This window comes from Echinops telfairi, unplaced genomic scaffold, assembly GCF_000313985.2.
Source record: "Echinops telfairi isolate 266 unplaced genomic scaffold, ASM31398v2 ScPeMD7_7;HRSCAF=31, whole genome shotgun sequence".
Lineage (NCBI taxonomy): Eukaryota > Metazoa > Chordata > Mammalia > Afrosoricida > Tenrecidae > Echinops > Echinops telfairi.
Genome location: NW_022103904.1, coordinates 15,275,055 through 15,290,982, shown reverse-complemented (window position 1 = coordinate 15,290,982; position 15,928 = coordinate 15,275,055). Strand labels below are relative to the sequence as shown.

Here is a 15,928-nt window from a genome sequence, read left to right as displayed (position 1 = left end):
TCTTGACCTGATGGAATGAACTCTAAATGCACTATCCCCTTCACATAAAAAAAAAAAAGAACATTGTCTTGATCTTTGATTTCACTTGACAAGTGTTTTATAGGCAAGGTGACAATGGTGTCTTCCACTGGCTTGATTGATGCTTGTGCTTGGGGTCATAAGAATAGCACCATGTCTCATCACCAGTAATGACCTTCAGAAAAATGTCCAGGTTGCTTTGTAGCTGTTCTTTTACAGCATGGCATGTTTCCACTCAATACTCTTTTTCCTGGCACAAATTTCCTGAACCCAAGGCACAAATTTCCTGAATCTGAGGCACAAATTTCACAGTGACTCTTCTTATTCCCAAATTCTCTTCTGTTACAATTCTCTGAACCAAGCTCCAAAATAGTCCAGATAACTTCCCAATCTCTTCAATGGTCTGTCGTCAGTCTTTGAGCACAAGTGCACACATTTTGTCAACATTTTTGTCAGTTCAGGAAGTTGGCGGGATATCCAGACCAAGGTTTGTCATCAATCTACATTTCACCTTTTTAGAAATGAGAAAACCACTTATTGCACTTGAGTTTTTCCCATAGTTCTGTCCTTGTAAGCTGTGTTCAACATCATAACAGTTTCTATAGCATTTTTCCTGAGTAGAAAACAAAATTTCACAGCCACCCACTGTTCTCTTAAATCAACCATCACAAAAAACAAGGGTCTAGTAAAAATGCTTTTACGAAAAAATTCAGTGACAAGAGAGAACCTTCCCAGGCGATGCCACTGGGAGCGCTAACTCAGAGCAAACTGACTGCTGCTCCCCTAGAGGGGAAAATGCGTACTAGGAGAGCTCCACTCTGCCCAGCAGAGCTTTTTCCAGTTGTGGGTAGGGGGTACCCCTTTATATACCTCATAAACAACTGTACCACTTCCTTTCTCTCATGTTTTTATGTAAATTTTGGTGTTACTGTTTAAATTTGTTTAGAAATAAGATTTAACATTTAAAACGAGAACTTAGATTGCCAATACTTTGTTAAGCTCATTGCATGCATTCCCTTATTTAATCTGCATGATGACTTGTTAGGGCAATTACTATCTTATTTAATAACATGAACGCTGGAGTACAGAAAAATTAAGCAACTTGGCAATGATCACACAGCCGTCAGATTATACAATAGCAATCTGACTTAAAGAGTCAACATTCTAAGGCACTGGACCCAAACCAAAGGTAAAGATCATCCCTATAAGATTTTGGACAGATATGTATGGATTGATAAACCCAGAATAGAAAGGCAAACTACAATAATTTCCTGATGGAAAACCACTTTCTGAATCATTTTCCAAATGCCCCCTGGTGGCCATGCCTGGTATAGCTGCCCCGGTGGGCACACCCCAGTGATCCTGTTGACCACAAACAGTTAAACATAGGCTGTGTTAACTCTGTCTGCCTCTTGCTGCAGATATGACCATTGCTAAGCCAGCTTACCTCACTAAACCTCCGCTGAGAATCTGTTAAATGCCCAGGCAGAATTTTGAACAAGATGCAAGCCAATTTAGATGGTAGGTGCTCAGCGCATGTGAGTTCCCTCTCTTCATCCCACACCAATTCAGAGCAGGCTGGGTCCGTAATCTCGAGAGGCCTTTGTCCACAGAGAATCCAGCAAAGGCCTAAGCAGACTAGCATTGGGGCTATGTTCTGTGCAGGATCGCTAAGGGAGCTACCTCCTTTCTGGCCAGCTGGTCTGTAATCAGAGAGGTTTCCTGCCATAATTAAGGGGACAAATATCCAATGAATACATATGGCAATTGTCCAATACTGTGTTCTTAGAACCCATGAGAAACAGTACAAAGATGAAAGTATTTAATGAGTTTGGTGCAAGTGGAAATGTCTGCCGATTTCTTGTCCTCGCTGAGCCTCAAAAGCTCTGGTAACTAGCATAGCGGGTTACACGCTGAGTTAGTTAATTGTGCCAACCTGGCTGATAATCACATATGGGGCTAATTGAAAGGCGGAGGGATAAATGGGTGCTGAGCCTCGCCTTTCTAGTTCTCGGGTCTCTTGCTTTCTGATGGTCGCACCAGGGTGCAGCTTCCTTAGCAGTTCCCTGCTTCAGCTTGCAAGATTGACTTCCTACAAGACATCCCCAAGGAGAAGCCACATGGACCTATCCCGATGCAGCCCTGGGTGCTGGAGCAGCCTGGTGGAGACTGAGATGCTTGTGCTGAGATGCTTGTTCCTTCCTGACTCAGCTTTCCTCCTGCAGTCGGCATCATTGCCTCTGTTTTGTGAGGTGGAGGACTTTGTGGACTGGTGTTGGGTTAATGGGTTAATGTTGGACTTGTGGGCTTGGGCAGCATTGGGTTGGGATGTTTTCGTGATGCATACTTTCTTTACGTAAAAATCTCTTATACATGAGTTGCTGTGGATTTGTTTCTCCAAAGTACCCAGACTAATACACATGCCAAGCAGTGAATCACAAGGGAAGCAGTTTGAAGCCCTCAGCTGCTCACTTAATTGTTCAGGTAAAGCACTAACTAAATGTTCCTCCTTCTGGCATAAAGTTGTCTGTTAAATAAGGTTGCTATGAGTCAGAACTGGCTCAAGGGCAATGGATTTGGGTTTGGGCCTCTTGGAGTCTCAGGTTCCTCACTGGGAAAACGGGGCAGCAAGACGATGCAGGTGAAAGCTCATAGATATGACTGGGATGCTGCCTGTAGCCATCCTTATTGATATGATGAAATGAAGCTAGCAGCCTCTTTGCTTGACTCAGTGACCCCTTTGATGGGGACTTGAGCACCCAATAGGGTGGGAAGAAATGGGAAAGCATTTCCACACTAGACTCCTCACGCTTCAGGGAAACCCCTTGTTCTTTGGCTGATTTGAAAAAGAAATGAACTTTGCTCCTCTTCTCCATTTCTCAATCACTTCTTGTTTAGTAAACTACGGTATAGCCCCATCTAAGTATTTTCTCAGTCAACACTTCTCTAAAGAAAAGTCATAGGGCATTAACCTCGTCATTTTCCATTTTACTCCCATAGGAAAGTACTACTAGTTCCAGTCATATATCAGTAACCATCTTGTCACCTAATATAAGGCTAATACAACTTAAGTGATTTTAAAAGAAAGAAAAGTGAGTGTCAGGAATGTTAAACTATTTTAATCATTACAGTTTACTGATTGTATTATTCTGGGTACTTTAAAGAAACAAATCCACAGAAACTCATGTATAAGAGACAGTTTTATATAAAGGTTAAGTGTGCACCAAGAAAACATCCCAACCCAGTGCTGCCCAAGCCCACAAGTCCAACATGAGCCCATATGTCCAACACCAATCCACAAAGTCCTCCTCCATCTCACAAAACACACGCAATGATGCCAATTGCAGGAGGAAAGCCGAGTCAGTGAATGTGTAAACATCTCAGTGCTGGCAGGGGTCTCCACATGGTTGCTCCAGCACCCAGGGCTGCATCGGGGTAAGTCCATGTGGCTTCTCCTCAGGGATGTCTTGCAGGAAGTCAGCCTTGCCTGCTAAAGCAGGGAACTGGCTAAGGCAGCTGCACCCTTGTCTGACCATCAGAAAGCAAGAGAACCGGGAACGCGCGAAAGGTGAGGCTCACTGAGCCATTTATCCCTCTGCCCTTCAATTAATCCCACATGTGTTTATCAGCCAGGTTGGCACAATTAATTAACTACCTCACTGATGATCTTAGACAATTCTAATAGTTGTAATCAAGAGATGCATATTATGTGTGTGGTAGTTACATAATCTGGTGTCAGTTTGAGAAGATTACAAGTCAAGGGGTTGAGTCTGGCCTATCAATCAAGATATAGCCAATGAGGTCTCTTTGTGGGCATGGCTTTCTTCTGAGAATTCAGGGAAATCTGACTTTTCCTCCTTACAGGAGGGGGACACACTCTCTCTCTGCTCACTCCCTGCAAGACGTCCCTGAGAAGAAGCCACATGTACCTACTCTGATGCAGCCAGAACCCTGGACCTGGAGAAGCCATGTGGAGACCCCTGCCAGCGCTGAGATACTTACAAAGTCACTGGATCTACAAGACTTCCCACCCACGGGCCTGTGATCATCCTGCTTTCAGCATCATTGCATGTGTTTAATGAGTCTGAAGAGGACTTTATAGACTGGTATCAAACATAGGGGCTAATATCAGACTTATGGGCTTGGACTAGGTTGGGTTGGCATGCTTTCTTAATGTACAATTACCCTTTACATAAAACTCTCTCTTATGCACATGTGAGTGTCTATGAATTTGTTTCTCTAGTCTTCCCAGTCTGACACAAGGTGTTATCCTCTTTTCTTGTGAACTTTCCCATATGTTTAATCACAATATGCATAATTACATGAACACCATCCACATATTTGCCGACAGGGATTTCATGGTGACACAGTTCACCTCCCACAGGCTTTGTTGGTTGTTTGCTGTGCACAAGGGACATTTTAAGATGGAATTTAAACACAATGGAATCTTCCCATGAACTTTCTTAAGTCCCCTCATATATGAACAGCATGCCCTGTATCATCATAATACCGTTCGTTGTTTTTGCATTAGAAATTTCCCCAAAAGTTATTCACTCCAAAATGGGATTAAGGGTGGCAAGGTTCATAGTTCTTTAAGTATGTTGACAAATTCCCTCCCCCTCCGAAATACAAGAATAATGCAAAACGCCACCACTTTCCAGGCCTGGAAGGCATTGACACCCATCATTATTGACTTTTACATTCGTTACCAGCATCTGTTCTTGCTACTTCACTGCGCAAATGTTTATACAAAAAAATCAAGTCATTTTCAGTTGCTGCTTCTCCTTGGTTTCCATTTTAGTTTAGTGCTACTCCAGAAGAGACGAGTTGGAAAGTACTATTTTTTCTCATTAAATACATACATACATACATACATATATTTCTTTGTCTTTTCCTCAATTCTTTTCCTGTTTTCTCCTTTGTTCTCGATGGTACGTTAATAGTTCACAAAAGGTCACCATCATCTGGCAGGTGAACTTACAGACATGAGGCAATTGAAACTAAGTTCTAGTTGATTGCTTCTTTTCGTAATAATTTCAACATGCCATGACTACGGTACATATCAATGTCTCATCTATTATAAATACCTCACATCTGCTATTGTGAATCGAGTTAGTGTGTTTTGGGCACCATCTCGGGGGTTGTTAGATTTTTTTTTTAATGAATCCATTTAGTGGTAAATATTGACGCCTCAAGTCATTGTGAACGTTTCCTTATTCCTCAGCTCCTCAGCCTATGACGTGGTTGCTGGCCTGTCTATCCAGATGACTGTCACCTGGTGTTGCTTAGAAGCCTGCGTCTTCGGTTCCCTACGTCAGATTCTGAGACTGCCTCCGCACTTTGTTGCCACATCTCACTGTCAGATAGAAATCAACCAATCTGTATTGCGGAGCCTTCTCTGAAGCGCTGAACGTGCATCAGCTTCCCAATGCTCTCAACAATGCTGGAGGTGAGCAGTCGTGTTGCTGTTTCAAGGCTCAGAGACACCGGTGCTCTAAGTGCATCTACACCACCCACACCCAAACCCAGAGGAGTGAGTGGCCAGCATTTCCTTATTTTAAAGCCAGTCTCTTTCCCTTATATCTTTTACCCTGGACTTCCACATGTACCTCCACCCTGCGCTCTCACAGCAGCTGAGGAGCTGGAAATGTGCTCACAGTACCCCAAAGGGGATGCATTGCTCAAAAAGGATGGTGCAGAATCCTGTCTGCTCGCCATAGACAGCGACTGAGGCTTTATCTGAGAGCAAGAAATCCACAGGCACACACACACACGCCTGCCTCTTTTCCACTTGGGACCCTAGACTGCGCCAATCCCAACAGAAACAGGTGGAGGCTGAACAAATGAGGAGTGTCAGCCTCCTGCTTTCTTCAAATTTAAATGAATGTTGACTGTATGCTCTACAGATGGCCCTGTTATAAATACCACCTAGACTTTTTCAAGCTTCACAATTGTTTGTCAAAATAGAGAAAGTATCTTCATTTTACATATGATGCAATAGGGCATAAGAGTATCCCGTCCAGGGCCACACATTTACCATGTAGGTTTTACATGCATCACTGTTGAACCCATAAGACCAGAGTCAGTCCATTTTGCCCAGAGGCTCCCCACATTCCAACTCTTAAAAGAGCCTTCAGTGAGCATGGAGAATATTCTTGTTGCTGTGAGTTGTGACGGCTCAGAGGGACCCCACGTCTGTCAGACTACAACTGTCCTCCATCGGATGTTCCATGATTAATTTTTTGAACGTAGATCACCAAGACTTTTTTCCCAAGGCACCTCTGAGTTGAGTTGAGCTTACTAAGCAGCACGTTAGTGATTTGTGTCCCCCAGGGATTCCACTGAGCACTTCTCAAAACCCAAACTGTCACACTGTCATCAATTCTGACTCATAGCAACCCAACAGGACAGGCTAGTACTTCCCCGGTGTGTTTCCAAGACTGGAACCCTTTACGAGAGTAGAAAGTCTTGTCTTTCTCCTGAGGAGTGGCTGGCGATTTAGAACTGCTGTCCTTGTGATGAGCAGCCCAATGCCTAGCCAGTAAGCCACCATCCTCTTTAAGATTTCCCTAGGAAACCACGCGCCAGCCCGCAGCCCAGAAACCAGTGGAGGGACTTGCGCGGCCCCGACCCCCTCCCTTCAGAAAGGCTGAAGATCACTGAGATAAATACACTGCTCCCCTACAGGGGGATAAGTTTGAATTTTTCCCCCTAAATCTTCCCCAAATTCATCAAGTTGAATTTCCAAGAACATACAGTGAAACCTGCAGAAGGGTCGACCTTGAAGAGGAGAAAACAAATGCCCCTGAACCCCTAACTACTTCTTTTACTTGAACGTGTCGAAGCGTTAGGGATTTTGTTTCACGTGTGAACTGTTTTAACCAAACGGCACCACACACCTCCCTTATCTCAGAGAGTTAAAGAAAACGGCGCAGGTTAATGCCGTGATTTCGTTTCTAGGCTAGGCAAGGGTACACAGGCTTAAGTTTATGAGTGATTACAAGAGGCAGGTGGGAGGGAGGAGAGGAGGGGATGCGTTGCTTAAGGGACACGGAGCTTCTGTTAAGGGGGAAGGAGAAACTCGGAAATGGATACGGATGACCGTAACACATGGTGAATAATACCCTGAATGTCACTGTACCTGTTCCTGTAAAGAAGGTTGAAAAAGCAAAGGCCTTGCTCCATCTATGTTTGTTACAGTAAAAGAAAATAAAATCGAGACATCTTTCGCTTGACTGGAACTTAATTGTTCCAAGATGCCTCACAGGTTGCCAGCAGAGTTTGAGTCTCCCTGGCACCCAAGACGAACCCAGAAGGACCATCGCTTAGGTTGTAAAGTCACATTTGCTTTTTGTTTTCTTCCCGAGGGGAAAGCTTGTTATATGAATGAGAAATCAGCTGTGAGGGACTCAGGCCTTGAAGTCTTTTCGGAGAAAAACCCTGAGTGTCTGCATGAATCTCTTTCTGGAAATTGGAGAAAAAAACCACATGTCCCAGGCACAGAAGGCTATACTTCCATTGCCCCCACTTTCCTAGCTGGGGTCGTCCAGTCTCGTCAGGACGCCACGCCCAGTGTCCAGCACCTCCTTTCCATGTACCGCACTTTGTACACATCAGCTCCGACCCTTCTGCAGACACTGTTTCCGCCTTCACTGCTGAGGGGGAAGAGAGGGCAAGTGGAGTGCTGTCCCTGAAAATTCACTTGGGTCTGCCCGGCTTCAAGTCCCTTCTCTCATCACTGCCTCTGTGGGTTAACTAGTCTGGGAAATAATTCCCACTCACTTTGCTCTGTGGCAATCAAGGTTTAATATATATATATATATATAATCCATATATATATATGAATTAAAAACCATCAGAAGTTTCTGATCCCTGGTATCTCTACCTGACTTGTTGCTCAGAAAGTCACCAAAAAAAAAAAAAAGGCAGACAGATTTAGGCATGCATTCATCGTCTCAAAAAGTTCCCATCATGTCCCCAGTAATCTGCACAAAATTGGATTATACAGGGTGCCAGACCACCCTAATCATCGGAGCCTCCCTACTCTTGCAAGAAAGAAAAGCAAACTAGCTGGGAGCCGTCAGCGTAGCCCCCTGTTCCCAAATCACAGAGCCCTAACCTTGCAGGTTTTGGAGCTGGGAGGACAAAGAGGTACTCACAGGCAGCTGGCAGTTGCTGGCTCCCTGTCCTCTCGCTCTCTCCTCTCCTCGGTGACAGTTAGGAGCGCAGAGGATGAGATTGCCATTTATGTAGACGAAGTGTCCGCCTCCCTGAAGCCAATCAGAGCAGCTGGCTTTGCATTTATTTACCCACAGCCTTCCCTGGTTCTGCTCCCACCCACCTCCAGCAGGATATGAGAGTCTCCCAGAGCTACACAAGGCCACTGAGGAGCAGAGCTTGTAGGAGCGAGGAGGGGGGAAGACCAGGGGCAGTGGGCCCTGTGCTCCAGGTCATGGTTAGGGGGCAGAGTCCGGTAGGTCTCCCAGAGATTCACCAAGGCTTCCCTGGGTGCCATTCAGGGGCTGAGAAAAGGATCTATCCTGTTTAGCAGGAATGGGGTGACCTGCCGGTGCTGCACCTGTCTCTTGCTGAGGCACACAACGCTGGGGCCCACAGGGAGGCTTGGATCTGGGCTGGGGGAGTGGATCACAAAGTGAAGTGAGGGAAGAGTTCAAATTTGAAGCCAAGTTCCTCTGAATCTACATTCCGATTTGTTGCCCTTTTCACTGAACAGGATTCAAAATATGAATTTCTTTACAGCATGTTTGGGGATCTTTGTGGGTTGGGGGCCTCCCTCTTGGGCCTGTCAATGTAGGGGTCAGCTACTCTCGTCACCGTGGTGGGTGCAGGGCCCTGTGATGGTGAGGGTCCGGCTCCAGCAAGGAGGGTCGTTTCATCAGCTTCCTCTTTGGCAAAGGGGCCCGAGCCATAAACAGGGGAGCCAGAGCCCAAGGACTGTCCAGGCACACATGTGTACACATATGTGCACACACCAGTTTCCTCAGCACAGAGTGAAGTCAAGAGCCAGAAATCCCCAAGGCACACACACAGAGATATGTTTATAGCCACTGGCTTCTATCGTTCTTCCTCCTAATGGAATACCCAGAGCTGAAACCCCCCAAATTGAGCAGGACTGATGTGCCCTCGCAGCAACACCAGGAGAGGGCAAGTGCTGAACGCCCATCCCCAACGTATCGTGGGTCAAGGCTGAGTGTGCGCAGCAGGTACAGGCGGCTGCCCAACAGGATGACAGGATAACAGAGTGACCGTCGCAAAGAGTAAGGAGATTATGTTCAATCTGTTCAGGGACAAGACTGCAGTACCAGGCTGCCTCCACCCAGGAAGAGCTTGGCATTTCAGGACGCTGGCTCATGTCCCCAGACAGGCCAGATCGCCCAACGGTTAGCAAGTGAAGCATCGCCATTGCCACAGGCACGTTCGGCACAAGCACCTGGGGGCTTTAGAGCAGGCCAAGCTGGTCACTGATCTCTCTCAAGTTAATATCACTCCGCCGCTGGGGAGCGCAGGTGCTCTGCCTACCTTGAGAAACTTACCATGAGGAAACTCACTGGACCTTTCTGGGGAGGATGGTCATGCAGCTGTGGGAACAGAGGCCAGGTGTCAGTGGGTTCAAGACTCCAGCAGGGAGAGTAGACCGGGCTCAGCTTCCTCTAGAGGTGTCTCCTCCCTCACCATCAGGTGCCATGAGCAGGAAGAATAGGTACCGAGTGGGCCTGAACCCTCTGATACACATGCTCTGGGGTTGGATGCTATTAAAAAAGTGATTAGCTCTTAATTACTAATTAAGGGTTATACAGGCAAACTCGCTGAGCAATTTCCAGGCTTTAAATGTTTGCCAGAGCAGATACAGTCTCATCTTTCTCCCATGAAGTGACTGATGGGTTTGAACCACTGACCTTGTGGTTAGCAATCCATTTACCTGACAGTGCCATCAAGATTCCTGAATGAAGCATTAGGATCAAAATATAAAAAGATCTTTTTAATGCAAAAAGAACTCAATAGGAACACGAATACTTGACAGAACTGAAAATTCAAATAGGTCATAAGTACTCATGAAAAGAGGGCCTTCATTAGTAATCACACAGGTAATTATGTTACAGTGTAGAATTACGTTTGGTTTTTATATGCAGATTCTTTTCCTTACCACCTTATGACGCATACATTCTATTAAACGTTTTAATCATGTGATTGTGAATTAATCTGGATTGCAACATAAACAATTATATAATCGGTGAATTGTGGAAATGCTGTGTCAAGTGCTTTTACTTTCAGGCCTTTTTATATGATGTAAAACGAGGCTGTCCTATGTGGAAGGCAGGAGGCACACATGACTAGCAAACACCTGACATGTTGGAAATGCAACTGAGAAACTGCTTAGTTTCATTTAATTTTAATACATTTAAATTTAAAAGCAAGCAAGAAAAAAAATGTTCCCTGCTAAATACAACTTAACCGTAGTTGTTTGCTTTAGCTGTTATATCACCTAAGGTATTTTTTGTTATATTTAAGTAGGTAAAGTGCTCTTTACTTATTTAATGTGGCTACTAAAAATCTGAACTGACCTTATGTCTTGCTTTATTTTACAGATAGTGCTTTTTTAGAGCTGTCAGGACATTATTAATATAAGCACTAAATATTGTTACCATCGTGAATTTGAAAAGGAACACTTTTGACATTTCACTCTGAGAATGATGTTTGCTTTAAGGTTTTATTGAGAATTCTTTAATAATTAACATAATTTAAATTTTTTAATGTTTTTCTGCATATCAAGTGTAAATCAGATGGTTTTCTTCCTCTCAATTGTTAGTATGATGGATGGCATCAATGAAATGTTTCATAACTAAACATTATTTATTGGATAAAAGTATGGTGTATTCATATTTTGTATGGAATTTTTAAGTCTCATGAATAAAATGATAATTTTCCTTCTTAAGCGTACTCTCATTAGTTTAACTATCAGATCCTATTGTCCCAGAGCCTGATCTTGAGACTATTTTTCCTCCCTTGGTTCTTTCCAACAGTTTGTATAATTTTGCTCATTGAGTTCCTGAGGGTGAAAGTGAGTCATGAAGAAGTCCTTACAGATGTCCTCTAGATGCATGTCCTCTCAGCACCTCCCTGGATGACATGCTAACATAGTGCTTAAAGCCTAAATGATAAGCTATACCTTTAAAGAGTTACTAAACAATGTGTAAAGAAAACTACCCATTTGTATAGGAGGCTTTCCCTGAGCATCGACCCATCTGTCTCTAAGGGAAGGCAAGGCTTCAGGAATATCTGGGACAGGTACTGCTGAGGAAGACAGGGAGAACTTTAATCGTCCACATGGCCACATTCGTTAATTCGTTCAGAATTAACTCACTATTCCATAGAATTAGAAAAGCAAATTAAAGCATACTATTCCATAGAATTAGTCCAGCAAGAACATAAAGAAAGTCTAAATATATATAAGCCAACAGAAGAGCCATAAATACATCATGCAAATATTGATACAACTGTGAGGAGAAATGAACAAGTCCATTATTTACTCAAATGTCCGTGTGGAATGGTTAACCTTCTGCCTGTTTTCCTCAGTAGTGCATGCAGCAGTTATTCTTGAAGGATCAAGCTTGAATGAACTCTGAATGACTAACTACCAGCAAAAAGGGCACCAAATGTGAACCCAATGAACCGGGTCTCCAGGCTTACTAAGGACAATTCAAAAGGCATTTATTTCTCCAGAGCAGATGCCCTCCTGGGTGAATGGATCCAAGAGCTCAAATGAGAGAATTCGTTATCAAAAGCAATAGAGTCCTTCAGGGCACTGCATGGGGAGATCAGTATGGGAGATGAGGTCAGCTCCTCCTTGCTTCTGTGTCATCTTACCCAGAGGGCAAGACCCCCTGCAACCCTCAGTTTCTACCCTAGGTACAGCCAGTTCCTTTCTTCACTCTGATATTTCCTGCCTCCCAACGTTCACATACCCTTCCTGTTTACCACACTCCCTGTCTCATCCCTCTGGGCCCTACTCCCAGAGCTCCAAAATGGTTGTATAAACACTTCATGTGGTGCTTAGTATAGAGGCTAGAGCATAATGGTGACTTTAAAATGTATCCCTTTCCCTGCATGAGCCAGCAAGAGGTGATGGATTGTCAAGTAAGAGCAATTTTAGTTCTAATAGCATCTCTCCTAACCTTGAAGTGGAGTCTCTGGGTGGTTCCCATGTCCAGCTGTTAACCAAAAGGCTGGCGGTTCCGCGGGAGAAAGAACTGGCGATCTACTTCATAAAAGTCAGCCATTGAAAACTCTATGAAACATAGATCTTCTTTGACACACTTGAGGAATCCACTTGATAGCAACTGGTCTTAATCTGGGAGGCCTTGTGGCATGTTCCTCACCTTTTGGTCTCAGTTTTCCCATTTGTGAAATGGGAATACGATTAGAGGTAAAGGATATGAGTCCCTTATAGGAAGAGCCTCATAGAGTAACATTCAGAAGTTCTTATTTCAATTCAAGTTCAACAAAGAGGTAATGGTTTCTCCTCAAGAATTTTATCTTATGGTGAGGATTGGAATCAGTATTACAAGTTGACAGGGAAATCTTTCAACTTTCCATACACAAGGGGGTACCCCTAAAAAAATCCAGAAAAAAGCTCTGCTGAGTGGAGCTGTCATTGTACGCACATCCCTCCGCTAAGCAAGCATGCAGCAATTCACTGTGAGTTTGTGCACCCCGTGGCGTGGCGTCACCTGGGAAGGTTCTCTCTGGTCACAGCGAATTTTTTTCGTGAAAGCAGTTTTGCTCAAACCTCATTTTTTGTGATGGTCGATTGAAGAGAACAGAGTATGGCTGTGAAATTTTGTTTCCTGCTCGGGAATAATACCAGAGAAATTGTTGTGATGTTGACCTCAGCTTACAAGAACAAAGCTATGGGAAAAACTCAAGTGTATGAGTGGTTTTCTCATTTCAAAAGAGGTGAAATGTAAATTGATGACAAACCTCATTCTGGATGTCTGTAAACTTCCCAAACAGATGAAAATGTCGACTCGTGGTGCATTTGGAGTTCATTCCACCAGGTCAGACTGCGAATCAAGCTTTCTATTTAGGGGTTCTGAAAAGATAGCCTAACAGTGTGCGACAAAAAACGGCCTGATTTGTGGCAGATGGGGGGCTGATTTTGCCACCACAACAATACACTCGCTCACACAGCCATCTTAGTGTGCTAGTTTTGGGCAAAAAACAGCATGTCTCTCTTGTCCCATGCACTTTACACACCTGACTCACTCCATGTGACTTCTTTTTGTTTCTGCGAATGAACAGGGACATGAAAGGACTGCGCTTTGGCGATGTAGAAGAGGTGAAGGGAGAAATCTGGGGAGGTGTTGTCAGCCTTCCAAACAGATGAGTTTGAAAAATGTTTCCAAGAGTGGAGTCACAGATTTGACAAATGTATTTAGTGTAATGGAGAGTATTTTGAAGGTGATAGGTTGTTTTGTGGGAAAAAATTAAATACATAGCTTTGGGGAAAATATACAGGGGTTATTTTTGCAGGGGGTAGGGGGGTACCACCTCATATCTCACAACCTTCATGCCCACTAGATTTATTTCTAAGTAGATGGTACAAGCTGCCAAAAGGAGATCACACTCCAGAGAGAGGCAACTTTTATCAGAGTTAAACGGAGGAAGTAATATACATTGATCATCTTCCATGTGCTGAGTATTGCCCACATGTTATCTAACTTAACACTCACAATGACCTGGCAAAGTTGTTATTGTCACGTGCCCTCATAGATGTGACTAATCGTAACCCTACGTGACAGAGTAGAGCTGCCCCCATAGAACTTTCTAGGCTGTCATCTTCACGGGAGCAGATTGCCAGGTCTGTCTCTCAAAGAGCCATTGGGTGGGTTCAAACAGCTGACCTTTCTGTTAGCTGCAGAGTACTTAACCATTGCACTGCCAGGGCTCCTTCCTCAATTCCCTGGCATTGAGTCAATTTTCATTCATCGTGACCTTACATGACAGAGTAGAATTGCCCCTGTGGGTTTCTGAGACTGTAAATCTTTACAGGAGTAGAATGCCTCCTCTTTTCCCCAGGAAGCAGCTGGTGGTTCTTAGCTGCTGACCTTGTAGTTAGCAGCCCAGCATGGAACACCGCCAGGGGTCCTTGCTAAGTACTACTAAAATCCTCTTTTATAGGGGAAGAAATGAAGTCCCCAAATCCACAGAATAAGTATTTCAGGAAGTTGAATTCACTTCTGTCCTACCTTAGCTACAGAGCCCTATCATGAAATCATCCCCGGCATCTTATTGAACATGAGGTTCAGGGTTGATTGTGTGTAGTGTGTGAAGGCACCAAGTGTCCAGATTCCACAAACCCAAAAGCATTTCCAGTCTTCAGCATAAGAGAAAGCCTGTTGCCTATAATAATCTCCATTCCTAAAATGAGTTAACTTTTAAGTCAAACTACAGTAATAAGGGACTTGAGATTCAAAGTACAACTGGTATCATTTCCAACAATAATAATTTGATTAAGTACAAAGCCATGCACTTACTTGCTGGGAATTCTAATTCTTTACAGGTCTATGTTCCTTTGTGGGATTTTCCGGCTTTCGAAAGTGAGGCGAACAAGAAAAAAAAAATGCAGGCGAATTTAGGACTCAGGAGAGTAACTCTTCTTGCAACTCTAAGTCCACGTTTCCCTGTCCTTGCAATTTCAGCTTAGTAAGCTAGTTAAATTTTAATTTCTGGTAATGAGAAAGGTCGGGAACTCTGACAAACATAGTAGTTCCTGTTTGAGGAGCAGGGAAAAGCTCAACTGGAGTGCCTATTTGTTTCTTCAGTAACAGGGATCTTTTTATGAAATTCTCTATACATACACAATTCATTCCCAATTTCTTAAACAGCACCACTTTCGAAGTTCATCCCCACCAGATAATCTCATGGATTGTAGCACTTTGACCTATGACGTTAGCTTCGGAGATTTTCTCCTGCTCCATGAAGCAGCCCAAGTCTGGATTCTGGTCTCTCCCACTCTGTTCTTGGAAGATTCAGCTAAGCTTTCTAGTCCAGACAAGCATCAGGACCTCAGGTGCCCGCTTATGGGTGCAGATGCATAAAACAATAGGATGAATGAGATATTGACAGATTTCTAGAAAGCACAATAGATAGAGTTTTGTTAGAAGCTAAAGCAGGGCTGTAGTTTTCATAATGTATGTTAGAATCATCTAGGAAAAAACTGTTTGAGTGTTGTTTGGGGTCATTTTAGGTGAACTTACAGAGGGAATGCCTGCGCTTAGCTTGGAAGTGACTCCAGGTAGGGACAAAGAGCAGAGTGGGTGTGTACCTGAGCTCAGGACCATTCATTAAAGGAGACAAATAAGCCAAGATAAAATGACTGGCACCAGAGACATTTCTCAGGGAGCATGGAATGCAACTCAATGTTGTTAGATGCCATCAAGTCACCTACAAGCCATAAAGCCCCTAAATACAACAGAGAGAAACACTGAACAATCCTACACTGTCCTTATAATTGTTCCTGTGCCCGAGCCCGTTGTTGAAGCCATTGCGTCAGTTCATCTCATTGACGGCCTTCCTCTCTTTCACTGCTCTCCGCTTTACCAAGATGAGCTCCTTCTCCAGGGATTTGTATCTCCTGAGAACATGTCCAAAGTATGCAGGACCAAGTCTTGCCAGCCTTGGCTCCAAGGAGCACTCTGGCCTTACTTCTTCCAGTACAGGTCAGTTTGTCCTTTTCACAGTCCATGGTACTTTCAATATTCTTCTCCAGCACCATAAAAAAACCAGATGCATCAATATTTCTTTGGTCTTCCTTATGTATGTATGTACAGTGAACCCTCGTTTATTGCGGTTAATCGGTTCTAGACCCTACCATGATAAATGAAATTCC

At 43.9% G+C, this 15,928-nt stretch overlaps 1 protein-coding gene across 2 annotated transcripts in view; it reads right to left on the bottom strand.

Annotated features, from left to right (window-relative positions):
• DDC (dopa decarboxylase) overlaps positions 1 to 14,703 on the bottom strand; it is a 122,596-nt gene extending 107,893 nt beyond the window's left edge. The window contains exon 1 of one of the 2 annotated variants that reach the window (XM_004708040.2): positions 14,574 to 14,703. The gene's annotated coding sequence lies outside the window, so the exon portion shown is untranslated. Of the gene's footprint in view, positions 1 to 8,177; positions 8,273 to 14,573 lie in introns of those variants that run through there. The other variant, XM_045286358.1, reaches the window with a different exon arrangement.
• Between the last annotated feature and the right edge of the window lie 1,225 nt (positions 14,704 to 15,928).